The 22,472-nt window shown below is 43.8% G+C and overlaps 1 long non-coding RNA gene across 1 annotated transcript in view; it reads left to right on the top strand.

Annotated features, from left to right (window-relative positions):
• Window positions 1-21,235, top strand: part of LOC143842445 (uncharacterized) — an 80,639-nt gene extending 59,404 nt beyond the window's left edge. Inside the window, exon 4 of the long non-coding RNA XR_013233181.1 lies at window positions 20,590-21,235. This is a non-coding gene — a long non-coding RNA (uncharacterized LOC143842445). The remainder of the gene's footprint in view (window positions 1-20,589) is intronic.
• The last annotated feature ends 1,237 nt before the right edge of the window (window positions 21,236-22,472 follow it).

Raw genomic sequence — 22,472 nt, forward strand, 5'->3', positions numbered from 1 at the left:
TCCAAGATCTGACAACACCAGGTTAACCTGGGCAATCCATTGTACATTCTGCACTCAGATTATTCCCCATTGTAAATCTTGACTAATTCTGGTCAATTAGAACCCATACCTACAGCCTTCCTTTCCCCCAGTTTTAAACACACAGCCCTTCTGCATTTGCATTATCCCAATTTTCAGTCTCCTTCCTGCTTGCTTTGGGGGGGAGGGTCAGGTGAAGCTCCAGCCAGCATTAAAGGAGCACAAGCCTTTAATACTTTATTTCCGGAGTAGTGGGAAAAGGATTACACTTTGAAAGGGTCACACTTGGGGTGGCAGCGAGGCCTTTCCAGGCCTTTGCGAAGCTCCCCGTCTCCCCCCCCCACCCCTCTCAGCTGGATGGCTTCTCAAAGGCCTTGATAGCACACCCAGGGCCTGTGCAATCCCTTTGTAGGGCTTTGGGAAGCACCCCCTCTCCCCCCCACCCCCCTCAGCTGGATGGCTTACCAAAGGCCTTGAAAACACACCTGGGGCCTCTGCAAGGCCTTTCCAGGGCTTTGGGAAGCGCTCCCTCTCCCTCCCACCCCCCATCGGCCGGATGGCTTCCCAAAGGCCTTGAAAGCACACCCGGGCGGCAGTGAGGCCTTTCCAGGCCTTTGGGAAGCACTCCCTCCCCCACCGGCTGAGCCTCTTACCTGGGGCCCTGCAAGTGGAGTGGAGGAGTCACCGACTGTCTGGTTGTAGCAGTTACCTTTATGGACCTTTGATACTAATAGACCCAAATTATATGTCTTAAAAAATATAAAGTATATAAGGTATATAAAATATAAGTAGATAGTGGGTTGAAGACTTTGTTTGCATCCCTGGAAAAAAAAAACAATTCAGAAATAAGTTTACTGAGGAAGTAAAATAAGAAAATGAGGTTTTATACCTATGAAATTGTTCTGAATAAAGCTTTTTGCCATCGCCAGCTTGGAAATTTCTTTCTGTTTATTCATTTTAGGCATGTCTGTGAGGCAAGGGGTGAGGGGGCTGCGGGAGCTGTAAGGGAGGTCGGGAGCTGTAGGAGCAGGGCCAATCAAGGTGCAGCTGGCTGCACCCTGATTGGCTCTGGAGAGGCCGGACAGTCCATCCCCCAAGGCTGTTTCACAATTATTAAGAGGCACCAAATGGATGGATAAGATGATACTGCCAGAGCAAGCCAGGGGAAGGGGCAAGTGGAACACGAGGCTGCTTATATTTCTTTGCCTACACCAGCAAGGGAGAGGGGAGGCAGCAGCCTCACAGAGCAGGGGAAAGTAAATCCAAGAGGAAAATCTCTGCTCATAGAAGTGTGGGCTTTTGAAGCACAGTCACTTTAAACCAGATCCCAAAATGAGGGCAAAAATAAGTCTTGCAAGATAATAGCAACTGGGAATCAGCCAGTCTTTGAACTGATGCCCTAACCAATCAGCAACAGACTGCTTTGCTTCATCTGCATTGGAAGCACTGGGCAGGACGTTAATCCGGCAAAACACAGAACATCTGCACTTAATACTTGGGCTCTCAGAGCAATTTCTGCAAATGAAGCAAGTTATACCCACTCCTGGATATCGCGGGGGAAAGGTAGTATTACCGATCGATTATAGAGGTTGCAGAGGATCGATTATAGAGGTTGCAGAGGGAAAATTTAAAATGCTAAATATCAAAGTGGAAATTGAATAATGTGTAGATGACTTTCTTTAATTCAGGCTCTTGTTGTTGTTATGTGCGAAGTCGTGTCCGACCCATCGCGACCCCATGGACAATGATCCTCCAGGCCTTCCTGTCCTCTACCATTCCCTGGAGTCCTTTTAAGTTTGCACCTACTGCTTCAGTGACTCCATCCATCCACCTCATTCTCTGTCGTCCCCTTCTTCTTTTGCCCTCGATCACTCCCAGCATTAGGCTCTTCTCCAGGGAGTCCTTCCTTCTCATGAGGTGGCCAAAGTATTTGAGTTTCATCTTCAGGATCTGGCCTTCTAAAGAGCAGTCAGGGCTGATCTCCTCTAGGACTGACCGGTTTGTTCGCCTTGCAGTCCAAGGGACTCGCAAGAGTCTTCTCCAGCACCAGAGTTCAAAAGCCTCAATTCTTTGACGCTCGGCCTTCCTTATGGTCCAACTTTCGCAGCCATACATTGCAACTGGGAATACCATAGCCTTGACTAAACGCACTTTTGTTGGTAGGGTGATGTCTCTGCTTTTTAGGATGCTGTCTAGATTTGCCATAGCTTTCCTCCCTAGGAGCAAGCGTCTTTTAATTTCTTTGCTGCAGTCCCCATCTGCAGTGATCTTGGAGCCGAGGAAAATAAAATCTGTCACTATCTCCATTTCTTCCCCATCTATTTGCCAGGAAATTCAGGCTCACCAGGGATAAAAAGCCCAGTGCAGATTCACCCCAGGCCAGGGTCATGTATTTATTTGTGATATTTAAATTCAAGTTTGTGGTACTTGGGGAAGAGCTATAGAAACTATTTTAAATATATTTTAAAATGACAACACAATGAGGCTGAAATGTGCCTTTGCTGCTCCTTTCTACCTTTGTAGTAATGTTGGAGAAGTGTTTATGGGGGGTGGGGGCAAAGTTGGGAAAAGTTTTTGCTTCAGTCCTCAGATGGTCCTTCGGCTATTGTAGAATGATAGTACTGAAGTGTTCTGTGTATCTGCATGCAAACCTGCCGAGAGCCACCATGGGCTCCCAGACAAAGATTCCACCCGGAGCCCCCTATGACCCTGATCCAACCAAATATCATAACAAGACAAATCACTTCGTATGCTGCTACCATGAATCTATAGTGAGAAAAAATGACCTTTCCGTCCATTTTACTTTACTGTTTCATTTATAACTTGCCTATCACCCCAATGGGGACCCAAAGGACCCATCATTCTCACAACAACTCAGAGAAGGTGTGACCGGCCCAAGGTCACCCTGGAAATCTCCATTGCAGAGCAAGAATTTGAACCTGGGTTTTAACCCTTATACTGCACTGGCAGGGATAAGTCATTAGAGAAAAAGCTAGGAGACTGAAAACTGGCCAGCAGCTTCAGGATGATTGTGGGAGTTCCGGGCCCAAATGGGAAGGCATGGGCAATCCCGACCCAGGTGAGACAAACCACTACCACCTGTGCTGTTTGCAGTGGAAGTGAAGGGTCTCTGTTTGTGGCAGGCATATCTCAGAAGATTTTGCTACATGTTTGAAAACTGGCCACCAGCCCCAGAATGATAATGGAAGTTGCAGTGCCCAAAATGAAGGGAACTGGAACACCCTTAATCAGGATATCTTTATGACAGGCAGCATATAACAGAGGTTTCAAGAACCTGCCATGTGTCTCTAAGACACATATCCCTAACCCACCATGGAAGGTTGCTGGGTAACATATCTCACAGGGTAGTTGTAAGGAAAAATTGAGGACAGGAATACAATGTCGCTCTGGGTCTCCACTGAGGAGAAAGACTGGTTGTGGTATTTTTAATGATTTTAAAGATTATATCATTTGTCATGTAGCAAAGTAGCCTTTACAAAGGGCAAGAGACCTTCTACCAACACAATAATATTGATAACAATGCCTGAACTTCTGCTCTACATGTATGGCCACTAAAAACAGATGAGTGTTCCATTGTCAAAATTAAGTTTCAGTTTATTAGCCCTCATCTATCCTGACATTTTCTCCAGGCAATGCTTGGTGAGATAAGATGGAGCTGAACATCATCACAGGTGACAGCATAGCCCAGATATTCAAACGATCCACTACAGCAGTTTCATGCAGATGTGAAGCATGGGGGACAAGATGGAGACCTGCAGGACCCCAGAGGGCAAGAAACTGAACAGCGTTTCCACAGTATTACCTTCTGTATTCATCTTGGTGTAGTGGTTAGAATTGTGGACTTCTAATCTGGCGAGCCGGGTTTGATTCTGCGCTCCCCAAAATTGCAGCCAGCAGAGTGACCTTGGACTCGCCACAGCACTGATAAAGCTGTGTTGACACAGCAGTGATATCAGGGCTCTCTCAGCCTCACCTACCTCACAGGGTGTCTGTTGCGGGGAGAGGAAGGGGAAGTCGCTTTGAGACTCCTTTGGGTAGAGAAAAGTGGCAAATAAGAAGCAACTCTTCTTCTTCTTCTTCTTGGTAGGAGTGAAACAACAACAAAATGGATATAATGTAGCATCCTCACATATAGCTTGTAAATCTGTGTTTCAAGGCAGACAGGAGTTTAGGTTCAATTCTATGGTTTGCAATGAAGTGTCTCAGGAATTTTATTTACTCCAGTTTTTTTTTCTTCAGTTTTAGCATTATCAGCAAACACAGACTTGTCTGGATCAGTTGTTATTGTAGGTATAGACTGATGTATTAAGGATCTCTTCATCTGTACAATTGTTTGCGTGAAGAAGGGGGAGCACTAGGAAAAAGGAAATGTATATAATTTCCCTTTCCATAATTCAAATGTGTAAAATAATCTTAGGCAAGTTGCCAGGACCACAGAGATCACTAGAAATATTTATTTCTATCAGAAGTAATTTGTTTTATAACTCTCTGATCAATTCAAATAATCCTTTTATACCTTATCAAAATTACTTGGTGGAGTTGATGTTGCATTGTTAATCATACCTGTCACCTATGCAATATGCTTGTTGAACTGTTGCCCGCTATGTTGTAGATATTTTTTTATGACATTTGAACAAGAGAGGGGATTACTCTTATAATAGATTCCTATACACCAGGGGGTAGTCAAACTGCGGCCCTCCAGTGGGCTCCTGGGAATTGTAGTCCATGGACATCTGGAGGGCCGCAGTTTGACTACCCCTGCTATACACTTTCCACTCTGAGGTAAATTCCCCACCCCCAAAATAAGACTGAGCTGCCCAGGTTGCATGGTTTCTTATAAAGTGAAGCTGAATTTCCCACCCAGTCACTGTTAGATCTTCTGGCTTTAACTCAGCCCTGGACCCTTATAGGAAGGTACAGGGCCCTCTTCTCTTATTCCCTTTATCGGAATGGCACTGATGTGATTTTGACAACAAACATAGAAGATTTATTTTACAAAGGGAACTATGGTAGTTGGGATGAGGAGATTAATCTTTTTCTTACAAATCAGATATTTTACAGTTTAGACGTTACAGGCTTCAGAATAGTTCACAGACTTTTCTTAGATGTTCTGTACTAGATTTTTGTTTTCTTCACTCTGATTCTGCATAGCAGCAGCCACACCAGGCTGCCACCGGGAGTTTATGATGAGGCCATTATCTCGGGCACTTCCCGGGTCCTCGCAGGGGAAGATTTTCCCTGCCGGACCCTGTCTACCCTGGATTACTGCCTCCACATGAGGCAGCTGGGACAGAGGGTTTCCTCTGCGTTTTGTGGCAGTGGGGCTTAAAAAAAAATTTGCAGGAGGGTTGAATGGCATGAGAATGCAATCCCACCTTTGTGCAAATTTTAAAAAATGCCCCAGTTGGCCCTGCGCCACCATAAAGTGCCATGAAGTTGACTGGGGCATTTTTTGTTCCTTCTGGGATGCTGTAGGGGGGGGGGGGTGGAGCTGGGCCTGGAAGGCCCGACTCTTTCCCTTCCACACAGGCCTGCCTTGGGATAGACCCTGCTGGGAACTGGGGCAAAAAAGGGAATGCAGATGTCAAGGGGCAACAGAGGGCTTAAAGGAGGCCAGGGCTGGGCTGGGGCCGGGACAATGCCAACGTCAAGTGGAAGTGGGGATTAGCTCTGCTGCCATATGAGCGCTGTATAGAAATTCTCTCAAGATTTGAATTGTCTAAAGAAAACCTGGGTGTAAACTGCACGGAGCTTTTATTCCAACCCCAGATCGATTCAGTCCCTGCCCTCTACACAGAATGTGATTTCCGTTTGGATTTTGGACGATTTAAATTTTCCTTCTGCAGCAAGAAGGATTGATCCGGAGTGACCCTACCTTTATTGTGCGATATCTTAGAGAGCTTTTAATCCTGAATATATTATAAAATTGCATTGTTTTGAATCTGGGCCCGTGATTGGCTACAGGTGGTCATGTGACAAGCCTGCCTTAAAGGAGAAGCCCCTAATTTCTCTCAACTTCTGTCGGCCTTGGATTTTTTTTTGTGGCTTCTTCGTCCCCCCCCCCCACCTTCAAGAAAAGAAAGGATTTTTTCCTCCCTCCTCTGACTTCTTTGATCCTCTTCCCCCCTTCAAGAAAACAAAGAAAGAGTCTCCATTTGCCTCCCTCCCCTCTTCTGAGCCTCCCTAACCACGTGCAGAAGTCTTTCCTGTTTCAATGGGGAGGGGGGGGGAGAGGAAGATCCGAGTTCAAAGCGATCTGAATTCAACAATGGAATAAACAAAGTAAGTGCCGACTCTGCCCTAGTTGGAACCCAAACCATTTCAATACTATTGCTGATAGGTTCTAATGAGTTTGTCAAGAACAGTTAATGTGATACAATATACTTTTTGTGGGGTTCAAGGAGGGATAGAGGGTGAAGTGTTGAAAGGAATAAACACACAACCATTTTTAGTAAAAACGTGACTACAGCTTGATGTTGTGGTTAAGAGTGCTGGCCTCTCATCTACATAGTCAGGTTTGATTCCCCACCCCTCAACATGCAGCATGCTGAGTGACCTTGAGCTAGTCACAGTCCTGATAGAGCTGTACTTTACAGAGCAGTTCTGTCAGAACTCTTTCAACTACCTCACAGGGTGTCTGTTGTGGAGAGAGGAAGGAAGTGATTGTAAGCCACTTTGAGACTCCCTTGGGTAGAGAAAAGCGTATAAAAAGCAACTCTTCTCCTATTTTATTGAATACAAAGAAGCAATTTCTCAGCATAAGGACATATCCAAGCATCAAGAGACCTGCCTGATGCTCAGTGAATGATTTCGCCCCGGCCCAGTTGCTGGGGGATAAATAATGGAGTGACAAGATACTAGGACACATGTGGGTGCCAGGCGCTTCATAGTCCCCCTGCCACCTCATGGTGGAAGCCAGCTGGCAGGCCCCACCTGATCATGTGGCTGAATGGCTCCACACCCCAAGGCCTCTGATGGGAGCCTCTCAAATGGAGAAGGCAGGCACACAGGCACACCCCCCCTCCCAGGGATCTGCACCAATGCTCAAATGCTCAAAGATTGGGGCTTCCATACCCCTCTCCTTCCAAAGCTCTTAAGCCTGTAGCCAACACAGCAACACAGCTACCTGACATATCCCATGGTCCACTCAGAAAGGTGCATGCTGAACTGCCAAAATAGAGCATGTTGTCTAAATGAAATATCAGAGTGCATAATGTTGCCCACCTCCCCTGAGTCTTAACAAATTATGAGGCAGCTTTACAAACCTTCATTCTGGTCAAGTCCACTTTTCCCAATGCCAGCATCCCCCTTCATTCATGGTGCACAAGCAACAAGACCTGATTCCTTCCTATGATTTTTTTCTCCATCCTGGAATTCTCTCAGCCTCAGTTCATTGTAGGAAATATTTCTATTGTGTCCAGTGTGAGTAAAAGTCATTTGCAACACCTCTCTGAGACAAATCTTCTGCATGTGAATCAATAACATCTGCTTCAGACATGGTTTATAAAAAACTTAAGGTAAGTTTTACAATCCCCTCTTCAATGTGACACTAGCAGTAGAAAGTCTCCCAAATTTCTAGACAGTTTAGGCAGACAGACCTCCCAAGATTTCATTTCTGAACTCTGGACAGTTTAAACACAGATTATTTATCTTTTCCTCCAAGATAGCTGGAGCTTGTAGTCTTTTCAGCTTGTCATTGTCATATCTGCTGTCATTCCTGAGCTTTTGATTCCATAGCCAAGCTGGGGGGGGGGGCAGGGTTTCTTGGACTCTTAATTATGGGATCCATCCCCCTCACCAGAATCTGTTAAAGGTATACTTCTTCTGAGCACAAATGTTCCATTTAGCCATAATGACCACCAGTGTGCCCATCTTCCATGATTCTGTCTAATCCCCCTTTAAAGTTATGTACGATAGTGACCATTACTCTGTCTTGCAGTGTGCAGTAAAGAAGGACTTGTTGCTGTACGTAACAAGCACTGCTATTGCTGCAGTGCACTGTGTTGTTTCCATTTCCTGGGATATTAATTCCAAAGACTGTCTGGGTAGGCACTGCCAACTTCTCTTCCATTTTGTAAAGTGGATGCACTATACAGAAAACAGGTGGGGAATAATATCTATTGTAAAAGAATCAATCTAGCCTCAAGACAGAGTATCAGCGGCTGTGTTTAGTGCCTGTTTTCACTCATGCTTTTGTAGAAAAAACCTGCCACAGAATGTCAGGATAAATTCTCTTTCTTGCATTCCTTCTCTCCCTCCCCCCTTTCTAGTCTGTCAATGTGTCATCTCTTCAGAGCACACTACCTGTAAAATATTGATTTGTAGCAGGTTGCTACTGCCAGGTTTAGATTCCTTCTTTGCTGGCAGTAATAATAAACTACTACAGACAAGTGCAGACTTGGTACCAATTTCATCATCACACCAGGAGCGCATCACTCTGTCTTCTGTGTGACTCAACATAATGAAACAAGGACCAGAAGTCCTCACAGAAAGGAAGGGCAACCGGGAAACAATCTTGAGAGACATCAAAGGAGCCCAAGGAGGTTGTAGGTTGAGGATGAAGCAGGTGTCATCCCTAAACAGCAGTCCCAGCAGCTCTGCTTATTCAAAGTAACTTGTGAAATAAATCCCAGCACACCTGCACACCAGGAAGGCAGTCAGAACAGAGGTTCTTCTTATTCCCGGTTTTACACCACCCTGAACATCTCAGTGGTTCTTTTGTTGCTGTTGAAGCAAGAGTTTGCTAGTGATTCCAAGAAGATAGAAGTCATCTCAATAGTCAACAGCTGTACTATGAAAACAGCGCCTAGGGGAATGACAGGGACGTGGCCATATGATGCAAAATCTATTCCTTTATTAGCAGCTGAGTGTTAGCTAGCTTTATGGGCCATAAAACAGTTCCCCATTTCAGGTTGGTCCTTTTTTTTTTTGCTGTAATCTCAGTGGTTTGGGAATTCTGTCACGGAAAGAAAGCACAATATTTGAATAAGCAGTGAGGGGGTTTAAAGGGTGTGCCTTGGGAAAACTGGAGCTGCACATTTCCTCTTTATAGCTTCCATTCATACCAGCATGATAGCTGGTGTTACTAAAGATGTATTTGCAGCCCAACTGCACGGATTATAAATAGTATACTTCTGTGGACGCAAATGTTAAGGAGATCTTGCTTTGCTGCAGTTTGCTGCCCCTTGCATAATGTGCAAAGAATTCAGAAAGAAAGGAGAGCAAACAACAGTTTTCAATAAACCAATCGACCGAGAAGATGGTTTAGCCTTATATTTTTTGTTTTACTAAGCTTTCAGGATGTGATGATGGTGGTTGTTACATCCAGCTACAAATCTATGAGCTGCTAAGATCCCAAGCATATTTAGTAACCCAGAGGATTTGGCAGCTCACAACACTCCAGGGTACACTTTCATCACCTTGCAAGGTGAACCAGCTGCACTGCTCGAAAAATATATTCCACAACATACAGCGAAAGTTGCTTAGAAGCCTTTCCCTCCCATTCAATTGTGAGTCACCTTATGATGTGTGCAAGACCAATGGGGAAAGTTCTAATGAGATTTCTATCAAAACCTTCCTACTGAGTGTTTGATGGAATTTTCTTTTTAGCCTGAGTTGTGAAGCTGTCCTATGATGACTGCACTGATTCAACCATTAATCCACCTGGGTGTAAACTGCACAGAGCTCTTATTCCAACCCAAGGTTGATTCAGTCCCTGCCCTCTACACAGAATGCGATTTCCGTTTTGATTTGGGGCGATTTAAATTTTCCTTCTGCAGCAAGAAGGATTGTTCCAGAGTGACCCTACCTTTATTGTGCGATATCTTAGAGTGCTTTTAATCCTCTATATTTAAAAATCGCATTGTTTTGAATCTGGGCTCTCCTCCGTGGTAGAGAACCCATGATTGGCTACAGGTGGTCATGTGACAAGCTTGCCTTAAAGGAGAAGCCCCTAATTTCTCTCAACTTCTGTAGGTCTTGGATTTTTTTTCTGCCTTCTTCGATCCTCCCCCCCCCCTTCAAGAAAAGAAAGGATTTATTCCTCCCTCCTCTGACTTCTTTGATCCTCTCCCCCTTTCAAGAAAACAAAGAAAGAGTCTCCATTTGCCTCCCCCCTTTTCTGAGCCCCCCTAACCACGTGCAGAACACTTTCCTGTTTCAATGGGGAGGGGGGGGGGAGAGGAAGACTCGGTTTCAAATTGATCTGAATTCAACAGGATTGACAATGGAATAAATAAAGTAAGGGCAGACTCTGCCCTGCTCACTGGAATAGTGCCTCATAGTCCCTCTGCCACCTCATGGTGGAAGCCAGCTGGCAGGCCCCAGCTGACAATATTACTCAACAGAACACCCTACATGCAAAATCTTATGGCTTGAGCCCCAGGGGAAAAGAGGACCTTTAAAGTTCGTTGTATTTATGGTTCCCAACTTGTCCCAATAATCGCATTAAGAGACTGCAAGAGAAACAAGCATTTAACTAGTAAATAACATAATTGACCTATCCTAGGTACAGAACTAGTGGAAGATCATAATAAGACTACCAAACAGCAATGATGTTTATTTCTATTTGAAAAATATTGTTTTTAAAATAATGATCCAGTAAAACCATACCTTTCTAGAAGCTAATGTTCAATTAGGGGCTTTTCGCACACCTTCAAAATCGCACAATGGTTGCCAATTGAAAACGCTACTGATTTGCCATTATGCACAACGTCGTTGACAATCTGCCACACACCTGAAACCGATCCGCAAAAAGCGCTTCCTTGTAGCGCTTTCAGGGAAATCCCCAAAAGTGGATTCACCCTCTGGAAAGCGCTACACTCCTGCAACCAATCTGCAACACTAGCGGGAAAGTTCTGTGCGTTACCATTGTTGTGGTTTCTACAAAGTCCCTCCCCCTGGCTCTCTCCTCTGATCTTCCGGCGAAGCGATCGCCATTTTTTTTCTCCGAGCGAGCGAAGTTCAACCCACCAGCAAGCCTGTTTAGAGGCTTCCCCGGCTTCAGTCCCTCCCCAGAGCTGTTTATTCACTAAGCACAAACAACAGAGAAGCCCGTTTGCTGATGTATTTTCCCTTTATTTTTTACACTGTTTTCGGCCGAAAATCGGGCCCGTGAGGGGGGGGGATTTTTTTTTTCACTTGGGGGGAGCGTGGCAACGATAAAACGACAGCTCAAACACACCTGCCAGCTGATGGGCCTCTCCGTTGCAACGAATCAACACATATTCGTTGCAATGGGTTTTTTTTTTTTAAACCTTTCTTAAAGGGAAAGGGGCTGTTTGGGAGCATGCTAACGGCTGCCCATTGGCTGCTTGACGGCCAGGGGCGGGACGAGCTTGGCAATAGCGCTTCCTGTCTAGCGATTTTTGCTGAGACCGGAAGCTTGTGGGAAACGATAGAAACGCAACTGGATTCCACTACAAAGTCAGGTATGCATAATGACGAATTGCACTATTTTAAATGGCGATTTTTCGTTCAGCAAACAATTTGCTACAAGGATCCCGGTGCGGAAAGCCCCTTAGAGTTTGATGGGTAAGACTAGTGGGCAGACAGATAGGTGGGTTACAAATGGGGAATGGGTAAGGCGGCAAAAAGAGAGATTAAAAATATCATATATTGCCTATCTTGAAGAGGCGAATCCAGTGATTTCATGTCTGTGGTGCTGTAGGGGAAGAATTCATTAATTCCAGAAATGGAAGAAAATCTGGAGCAGAGCCAACTACAAGGATAGAGGGCTTAAGATGCCCTTTTAATGTACTTAGTGTTGCTTGGTCTTCACTGGGGAGCCTTGGTATTGGCTAAATTGTGATGGCATGGGTGCAAGTGTTTGGCTCCATATTGGTGGATTTTTTTTGTGAATAGAGGATGATGTGCACCTGAGGGAGAAGTAGAATTCCAAATATGGTTATGCTAGGTGAGGCAAAAAGAAGGGCAGTAGGGTGATACAGGTGGGAGGAGTGAATTACTTGTGTGACAGACTTGTGTTTAATGAAGGCTGAGCAATGGCTTGATGGCCTTCCTAGATCTGTGATTGGATAATTATTGGAGAATGTTATATTGCGAGAAAGGCTCTGTAAACTTGAGCTAAGCTCAAAGGAGATTTGGAGTCTTCAACAATGGCCATAGATTAATGTGCTTCTATGAACATTTGGCCATTCTGGCTACTTCCAAGAATGGCTAGGCAAATCCTGCTAGTGTCAAGAGCTTTGTTTTGATATCAAACTGGTTATTTTATCTAGGCTTCTAACATTTCAGAGCTAGAGGATCTTAGGGTGCATACATATACAGGTTGGTTCCTGCAGGGAAAGCTTGTAAGTTACACAGCTATGGACATGGGAAGAGACAGACTGAACAACCTTCCATTGCTGTCCCACTGATTTCACACTTATTATTATGGTGGAGACAATGGAATGTTCTTCTTGATGGAAATTTATAATAGTTTTCAATTCCACTGTATCCCCCATTCTGTGGAAACAAAATAAGAGAACAACTAGCATGCTCTGGGTAGTGGGAATTATATATTCCTGTAGAATAGACAATGTGTCAAATTATTAATATATGTCACTACCATCCTCCATTATTTCTTCATCCTGATGGAAGTCATTGCCTTCCAAAGTTCACACCTGTTAAAAATGAGTCTTCCTGCATGATGAGAAATATGTATCTTTGTTCTCAGTGCTTTAGAATTTGCTCTGTATTGTAGCATGACTGTTACCCATTTTAGATATTTAAGTTAGGAATTTAGCGTAGCGAGAGTGGTAATATCAGGATCTCCACAAGTGTATACCAAGGTTATTCCCTTAACTATCAATGAAACGGACCAAAATAAATGAAAGTGATTTTGTAAAGAGAAATAATTTAAAGGTAACTTACAAACTTGCACACAAAATAAATGAAGTGCACACATCAGAATTTAAACTAAAGGAAGCAGGGGTGAACGGGTCTCAAGAACAGGATTATTAGGAACAAATGTAAATACTGTCTTGATGTGAAGAAGTCCATGGATGAAACAACCAATACTTCAGGTAAAAAAGAACAGTCTGAGCAGGTGATATATGCCGGATATCCAAGGCACACGCACGTGCACACAGAAGATGAGGGCAGGCCTGTATGCCTGAGGCACATACAGAGAGGTGTGTGTTGGTGTTTGACTTAAACAGGAAATCTGCATCCTTGGGCTGAGGTTGGGTGCTGTAGCCCCTAAAACAATGTACTTGAAGTGATTATCAATATTATCACTATCACAATCCTTATCCATTGTTGTTCCTCTTAATATTTGTGAAACAGTCTAGGGGTGGATTGATCTGGGGTGTCCACGTTGGAATAGGTCCAAGTTGGATTGGCCCTGCCCCTACAGCTCCTGCCCTCCTTCCCTGGATGCTAGCCACTTTGCTCTCAGATGCCTGAGAGATACACAGAGAGACACAGAGAGCCCTGCCAAACTGCAAACAACCCCTGATTACCTGCTATGGCTTCTGCTGTGAGGGAGATAGAGAGAGACAGACACAAACTATAAAAGAGCCCCAAACTGTAAAAGAGCCCCAAACTGCAAACCAGCCTTGATTCCCTGCTACAAACAAGCCCTCATTACCTCCTGTGGCTCCTGCTGCGAGAGAGATTTGTGCCTGCTGGTGTCCCCTGGGTCCTAGTGCCCATTGCATTCATGGTTGCAATGGGCTTTCTTGCTAGTAAATATTATAGAGTTGAAATTGCATGCAGCCAACTCATTCCCAACCTGATTAACCCTCCCTGGGTGGGGGGTATTGTCAATAGGAAGAAACCACTCTGCCAATGAAGGTCAAGCTGTACAAATTGCACTCTGTCAGTGAGGGCCAAGCAGTTCAAATTGCATGAGACAACTCAATCTCTACCTGACTGGCCCTCAGTGGGAGTGTGCAACTAATAGGGAACAACTTTTGGGAGATGGGGGGGGGCAGGAAGGAGAAAGCACATTCCCCTATGGTCTTCTTGGAACCGTCTGGCCCTTGGGAGTTGTGGGGGTGAGTTGGAAAAAGGCAGGCCACTATGGCCTTGCCCACCCATCCTGGCCTTTGGGAGATGTGGAGTTGGGGCAGGAAAGAGACAGCCCCCTGTGTCCTTCCCTGCCTGGCCCAGCCTTTGGGAAATGTGGGGGGGGGCAGGAAGGTGGCATCCCACTCCCTCTGCCTGGCCTAGGGGTGGGAAGGCAGCAATTCACCCCTGCCTGACCTTTGGAAGATGTGGGGTTGGAATGGAACCAGATAGTGGTGATCTATATAGATACTTTTGTATGGGGGTGGGGATAGGAGGGCCAAAGGCATCAGTTCAGAAGAACTGATGCCTTCCTTCCCTCCCTCCCTTCTCTTTCTTTCTCTTTCATCCTGCCTTTCTCTCTTTCATCTTCCTGAAGGTCTCCAGGCCTCCACCTGGAATTTGGTGACCCAGCTGGCTTCATATGGAGTTGAAGTTAGGAGTCAAACCCAGTTCTTGAAATTAGAGTTTGCTACTCTTTAACCACTTCACCACACTGGATCTCAAGACTGAGTGGGGATCAGGGAGAGGAGGGCCAGAACCCAGGAAGGCCACCATGTTCATGCTCATTGTATTCCTGGGTGCAATGCGCTTTGCCTCCAGTAGAGTAATGGTTTTGTCCCTTTTCCTGGGAGATTCATTAAGGATCCACCCTGGTCATCCACAATTATTATTCCTACTGTGAGAAACCTGTGGGTTTTCAGCTGAAGTTTTGGAGGCCTGGGCTGTGGACACAACCTATGACCTGCTCCTTCTGCTGATGCTCTTGGATTGCCTGAGTTAAAACATTCATTGCATTATCTCTGTTTTTGAAATACTGATTATCTCTACCTCCCTTGCAGCAAAGAGCTAAAACCTAAGACCAACACAGGAGGCAAAGGAAGCAGCTGGCGTCCCTCTCTTGCCTGGGGGAGATGGAGAGTGAGAAGAGGCTGAGAATGAGCAATTTATGAGCACTAGGTCTTTTCAGAGAGGCCTACACCTCTTCCACGCAGCAAGCAGTAGGAAGAGGAAGAAGAGGACAGATAAACCCCATGATTGGCCCTAATTGGAAGAGTGTTCTCTCCCTATTGGTGGCATGCCCCAGGAAAGGCCAATTAGGTAGGAACTGAATTGTTTTCATGACATGTGAACTTCTTAGCCCTCACTGGCAGATTGTAATTTGAAGTGCTTGTCCCTCATTGACAGGCTGCAATTTGCACTGTTTGGCTCTCATTGGCAGAGTGCAATTTGAATTGATTGGCCCTCATTGGCAGAGTGGTATCTCCATATTGGCAATACCCCCAAGGAAGGGCCAATCAGGTAGGGAGTGAGTTGGTTGCATGCAATTTTAACTTTATGCTTAGTCATAGTGATAATAACAGTGATTAATGATATTGATAATGTTTACTGATTACCTAATTCAAACTGAAGCACAAATGATTTCTTGATGACCCTGAGACTGTAGGGCAGGATGCTGACCAGGTGTGGCAGGCTGTTAGTGATTACTTGGTCAGTTTGGATACAACTAACATCCACAGCCAGCCAGCCAGCATTTGCTGGCAGGGGCTCATGGGAATTGTAGTCCATGAACATCTGGAGGACCACAGGTTGACTACCCCTGGTCTAAGGGACTCACAAGACTCTTCTCCAGCACCAGATTTCAAAAGCCTCAATTCTTTGACGCTCGGCCTTCCTTATGGTCCAACTTTCACAGCCATACATTGCAACTGGGAATACCATAGCCTTGACTAGACACACTTTTGTTGGCAGGGTGATGTCTCTGCTTTTTAGGATGCTGTCTAGATTTGCCATAGCTTTCCTCCCCAGGAGCAAGCGTCTTTTAATTTCTTTGCTGCAATCCCCATCTGCAGTGATCTTGGGGCCCAGGAAAATAAAATCTGTCACTACCTCCATTTCTTCCCCATCTATTTGCCAGGAATTGAGAGGGCCGGATGTCATGATCTTTGTTTTCTTGATGTTGAGTTTCAAGCCAACTTTTGCACTCTCCTCCTTCACCCACATCAATAGGCTCTTTAGTTCCTCTTCACTTTCTGCCATTAGAGTGGTATCATCTGCATATCTGAGGTTGTTAATATTTCTCCCTGCAATCTTGATCCCAATTTGCGACTCATCTAACCCTGCCTTTCTCATGATGTGCTCCACATACAAGTTAAATAGGCAAGGCGACAGTATACAGCCTTGCCGAACTCCTTTCTCAATTTTGAACCAATCAGTGATTCCATGCCCGGTTCTCACTGTTGCTTCTTGACCTACATATAGGTTTCTCAAGAGACAGATAAGATGCTCTGGTATTCCCAACTCTTTAAGAACTTGCCAATTTGTTGTGCTCCACACAATCAAAGGCTTTAGCATAGTCAATGAAGCAGAAATATATGTTCTTCTGGAACTCCCTAGCTTTCTCCATGATCCAGCATATGTTGGCAATTTGATGTCTAGTTCCTCTGCCTCTTCAAAATCCTGCCTGTACTTCTGGAAGTTCTCGGTCCTCATATTGCTGGAGCCAAGCTTGTAGGATTTTGAGCATAACTTTGTTAGCATGAGAAATGAGTGCAATGGTGCGGTAGTTTGAACATTCTTTGGCATTGCCTTTCTTTGGGATTGGAATGTAAACTTACCTTTTCCAATCCTGTGGTCACTATTGAGTTTTCCAAATTTGCTGGCATATTGAGTGTAGCACTTTTACTGCATCATCTTTTAAGATTTTGAATAGTTCAACTGGAATGCTGTCCCCTCCACTAGCTTTATTGTTGCTCAGGCTTCCTAAGGCCCATTTGACTTCATATTCCAGGATGCCTGGCTCCAGGTCAGTGACTACCCCATAGTGGCTATCAGGGATGTTAAGCTTGCTCTTGTATAGTTCTTCTGTATAATTTTGCCACTTTTTAAAATCTCTTCTGCTTCTGTTAGATACCTACCATTTTGGTTCTTTATCATACTATTTTGGTCCTTTATCCCTACCATTTTGGTCCTTTATAATGCCTCAGTTTAGTCATTTTAACTTCTAGGGAAAGTTCAGCCTTAGTTTGATCAAAAGCCCACTTATTTGTCTTTTTGGTAGTTCATAGTATCTGTAAAACTCTCCTCCAGCACCGCATTTCAACTTAATCTACTTTTTTCCTCTCAGCTTTTTTTATTGTCCATAAATAGTAATAGGGAATACTATTGTACATTGCAGAGGCAAGGAATGCATCTATACAGGATCTTTTCTGGCTCCTTAATGGTTGCCCATCCCACTTTCAATCTTGTCTTGATTTCATTTAGTTGATGATGGAGACAAGAAATAGAAAATCTTGAACAAGTCTTCGTCAGTCTTAAAGTTGTGTCTTCTTGAAGTTCACTTGTAATTCTGCTTTAACCTCCAGCAGCTGCTATTTCTGCTAGTGAGGTGATAATTTCTTAGTCATTTTTATACACGTCCTTTTGCTCTTTTTTGTTTGTTTTTGCCATGGACTGATAATATGTAGTACAAAAAAAACTGACAACAAATGATTCAGGTAGACAGCTGTGTTGGTTTGAAGCATCAGAACAAAGTTTGAGCCCAGTAACACCTTTAAGACAAACAATATGTTATTCAAGGTATAAGCTTTTGCGTGCAAGTATAATTTTTCGGATGCAGAAGTGTTTTCACACAAAAGCTTATACCTCAAATGAAAATTTGTTGCTCTTAAAGGTGACACTGGACTCAAACTTTGTTCTGGCAACCATAGAGTGTATATGGGGGGAGGGAATATTCATAGGAGTTATGTAGTCTTTATGCAAAGAGGATGATTTTGCTGCCACATCTGATAAGAAGGTGGAGGGAATAAATTTCACGCACTCAAATTTTCTAGTGGAATTAAGTAGTATGGAAGTCGTATGCATTGGAGGCCTGGAGAACATAGCCTAGTGCAGTGGTTAACAGAACGGAATTATAACGAGGGAAGTGTGCACTTCAGGTTTCATCTGTATAATAAACTCACTAGGTGGCCTTAGGCAGGGTATTTGCTAAATGAATCAATATAAAATAACTGCAGCAAATGCTGAAAATGGCAAACATAAGGCTTCCTTCTCCTTCACTTCATAATGTCTAGCACCACTCAGTTCCTGCTGCTCTGACATCACAGTAGCCTACATTTCCCCAGTCCTGAGAATGATGTCATAGCAGAAGGTAAGTTCTTTTACATGTTATTATTGTTGGCACAGTTTAAATCTGCAAAGAGGTCAAGCACCAGCTGCTGAGAGAACAAAACAGTTTTATTAAGAAGAGAAGAAACTTTCTAAGTAAGAGAGGAGAGAAATAGTTCTAACTATCTAACTGTTGTCCTTCACCTGAAAGCAAACAGGGAGGAAGTGTATTCAAAGGAGCAGGAAGTCTCCAGTTGAGCCAATCCGGAGACAGAAGATTATTTTTAAAATAACAGGATGTTTCTAATCTAAATATGCTAACTACACATCTCCTACAATGTACTCTATCGGACAGTTTTCATAAACTGTTGAATCTTTCAGACTTCAGATCCTGCATATTCCATCAATTGTGAGGTGTGATGGATGTAAGTGCACAGATGTTACCACTGAACATCTAGTCTAGTTTAGCCATCAAGCATTCTTCAAACTTCACATAAGAATATTACTTATAAGGTTTTACTTACTGGAGTTGCTTGATAACTGTAATACTGAACAGAAATGCTTTCCTAATTCCCGAGAGTGTCCTATCTTTTATTAGTAAAACATAGCAGAAAGTAAGAATTATTCTGTTTCCATCTCTCTGGACATCTTGTCTCAATAACTTATGCCCTTAGCTTAAAAGATGGCTTCTCTTTATGTACTCCTCTTATTGGTATTCAGGTGCACATCACCATGGAGCCCAATATTTCACCCAGCCGGCTGGATTTTGTTGTCATTTCTCCCATGCTACAAAACACCGAATATGGATTTTTAATGCCACACAGTTCTGTGCCATCTCTAGTATTCCTTGTGCTGGGTAGAAATATTTATACACTTGTCTATATATTCCCTTTGCCTGTTTATCTCTTCTGCAAGAAAACACCCAATGAATTCTTAAAGTTCTTATTTTGGAATTTATGTACACAATCTCCAGTGTTTTCCAAATGTTTTGCAAAAGAGACCCATGAACAGTAATTCTCATGGGGAGATGCATGAGTTTCCATTTCATACCTGAAAGCTGGCAAAGACAGTGTGCGAGTCTCCTATGTATTTGTCTAGTGCTGCATGCTTGTTGAATAGGAAGTCCCCTCTTAGTCATGAAGCTCACTGAGTGTTTGATTTAGAGCAATGACTTTCTTTCAGTGTTACCTGTCACACAGGAGCGTTGTGAGAATAAAAAAGTAGGGAGAACTCAAACTCCTTTATGACAGTCTGGTTGGTGATTCGATATTAACTAGATGGGGTCTACTGTGTCAAGTAAGGCAATGGTTATGCATTTATATCCATAAACCACTCTGAGGGCCAAAACTTGCTGAGTTTTGCAGGGCCTATAAGATGGAGCTCTTCTGCTGAGCCTATGGTTGAGGCCAGCCAGGACAAGAAGATACATCAGTAATAAAATGCTGGGCCTCCCTCCTGTCCCTCTCTTGGTCCCCCCCTTCCTTTTCCTACAACTTATTCGTGGAAGTTACTGAGTCACCACAGCACTTTATGGTGGTGCTAACATTATTTAGCTGAAAAATTCTATCATAAATGAATCGGGTTTTTTATGTATTTCATGTGTTTTACTTGTTTTATTATTTTATTAATTGGTTGTGCACCACCCTGAGATGGCAAATTCCAAGAGGGGCGATATAGAAATCTCTAAAACAAACATAATGAAATGTGCCATTACGTCTGGACCAAATTATAGCACCTCCTCATGGAATTCTGAAGGCAAAAGATGTTCTGAGGGGATTTGTCATTGCCTTCTTCTGTGTCTTGACCCCGGTCCTTGACGGTCTACAGTCTGAGTACTAAGCAGGGCTGATCCTGCTGAGCTTCTGAGCCTGACAGATCGGGCTAGCCTGGACCATCCATCCATCCAGGTCAGAGTACAGGCTGAAGTACACCATATAAAATCCATAAGTCAGGACATGAGTGTACTGATCAAACTCACAATTATACTTGCAAGCAGGAACTCACCTTTTGAAAGCTTCTCATTTTTTCATTCAGTTGCAAACAGGTGAGGAAGAGACTTTGGGTTTCCCTCTCACATCATTTTCGCCACTGGAAAGGGTTCTGCTTGCCCCTTTGGAATGTGTCTGCTGCTTGCTGGGGAATGGTTTAAATGGTTTTTAAAAATTTAAATAAATAAACCATGTATGCTATCCTGAGCTCATTGGAGAAAACATGATAGATGGCAAAACAATTGCAAATGGAGCCTGAGTTCCTGGAAAGCCAGATGCTAATTTTAATGCTTCATCTGTAAATATCTACGTGAATCAAGTCTGGAGCTTGTGAGAAGGAAGACGGAGATATGTTGCATTTGGGAAAGGAAGGTGGCAGTTGTGGTGTTCAGCTGCTTAGAGGGACTAAAGATTTATACTTGTTTCCTTTTCCCTTTATTACTAGATTCCAAATTTCACTGAAGGGAGAAATTCTGAAGTTAATGGCTGAACTGAAGCAGTGGATCTGGAATTAAAATGTACTCCGATCAACCCAGCTATCTCTTGTGGGCACAGAGGGTTGAATGATTGCATCGAGCTTCCTGTGGGGCAGAGATTTCCTGTTCACCTCAGTGGAGTACTAAAAGGGATGCATGTGTCTGCCCCCCAGTGCAGTAAATGGAGATGTCCATTTAATCAGAAATTCTTTGTGAATTGACAGATGCATGGGAGTGGCTGGATTTTGTTTATTAAAATATTTGTAATCCATTTTGTGAACAAAAGAATACCTGAGGCAGCCAGGTGGGTGTTGTAGCATCAGATTAAGGCAGGGGAGATGTGGATGCAAATTTCTACTAATCTACCAAACTCATCATCCTGCCAACTAAAGTGCGTTTAGTCAAGGCTATGGTCTTCCCAGTTGCAATGTATGGCTGTGAAAGTTGGACCATAAGGAAGGCTGAGCATCAAAGAATTGAGGCTTTTGAACTCTGGTGCTGGAGAAGACTCTTGCGAGTCCCTTGGACTGCAAGGCGAACAAACCGGTCAGTCCTAGAAGAGATCAGCCCTGCCTGCTCCTTAGAAGGCCGGATCCTGAAGATGAAACTCAAATACTTTGGCCACCTCATGAGAAGGAAGGACTCCCTGGAGAAGTGCCTAATGCTGGGAGTGATTGAGGGCAAAAGAAGAAGGGGAAGACAGAGAATGAGGTGGCTGGATGGAGTCACTGAAGCAGTAGGTGCAAGCTTAAATGGCCTCTGGGGAATGGTAGAGCATAGGACTTCGCACCTAACAACAACAACAACGAGGACGACGACAACAACAATTTATAGTCAATGTACCTACCAAAGTTGTTGTGAGGATAAGATGGAAGAGGGAATAATAAACCACACTATGTGTGTATTTGCATGTGAGACAGAATTATAGAACAAGAATTCAAAGCAGCACAAAATACATGGAGCAGAAAATAAAACCCATGTAAAGCAGCCAAAATACCCTGCCAGATACCAACAAGGCTCCAAAACAAAACACTTAAAAGAATTATGCTGCCTTTCTTTGCAAGCTGCAGACTCAAAGTATGTGGAAGCCAGAGTGATCCTCTGGGCGGATCGGGTCTTATAACTTTGGTGCCATTGTTGAGAAGGCTGTGGCCTGCACAAGACAGTGGAGGAGGACTGGACAAAGACTCTGAGGAAGATCTTTTAAAAAGGTGGATTCACATAGCAGAAGGTGACCTTTGATGTATTGTGTGTACAGAGCTTATTTGAATGGGGTCCAGAAATTAACAGGGTGAATAAAAATATTCCAGAATGTTCATTATGTACTCTGTATAGCTCACTCCCATCTAATGGCTCCATTTTGAATCAGTTTTTGCACTTTTCAAAGGCTGTTCCACAGGTACTGCATGATGTTAATCTAATCTAGCTGTCAGTAGGACATAAAATAATGTTTTCAGTACCTGCCTTTTTTTCCCCTTCCGTGAGTAGTAGCAGCTGGGATGATTCGTATTGGGGAAATTGTGCAGGTTTTTTCCCATTAAATTAAATATATCAATATTTATTTGTTCTAAATTTGTATGCCCCACTTCTACCTTAATGGGGACTGAAAGCAGTCTACAACATCATTTCCCCTCCTCTGTTTTATCTTCACAGTGACTGTATGAGGATCTGAAGTCACCCATTGAGCATCCACAGCAAAGATTCCAACCTGGGTCCCCAGAGTCCTAGGTGTAAACTGCACGGAGCTTTTATTCCAACCCCAGATCGATTTAGTCCCTCCCCTCTACACAGAATGCGATTTCTGTTTTGATTTGGGGCAATTTTAATTTTCCCTCTGCACCAAGGAGGATCG

This window comes from Paroedura picta, chromosome 1, assembly GCF_049243985.1.
Source record: "Paroedura picta isolate Pp20150507F chromosome 1, Ppicta_v3.0, whole genome shotgun sequence".
NCBI classification, from domain to species: domain Eukaryota; kingdom Metazoa; phylum Chordata; class Lepidosauria; order Squamata; family Gekkonidae; genus Paroedura; species Paroedura picta.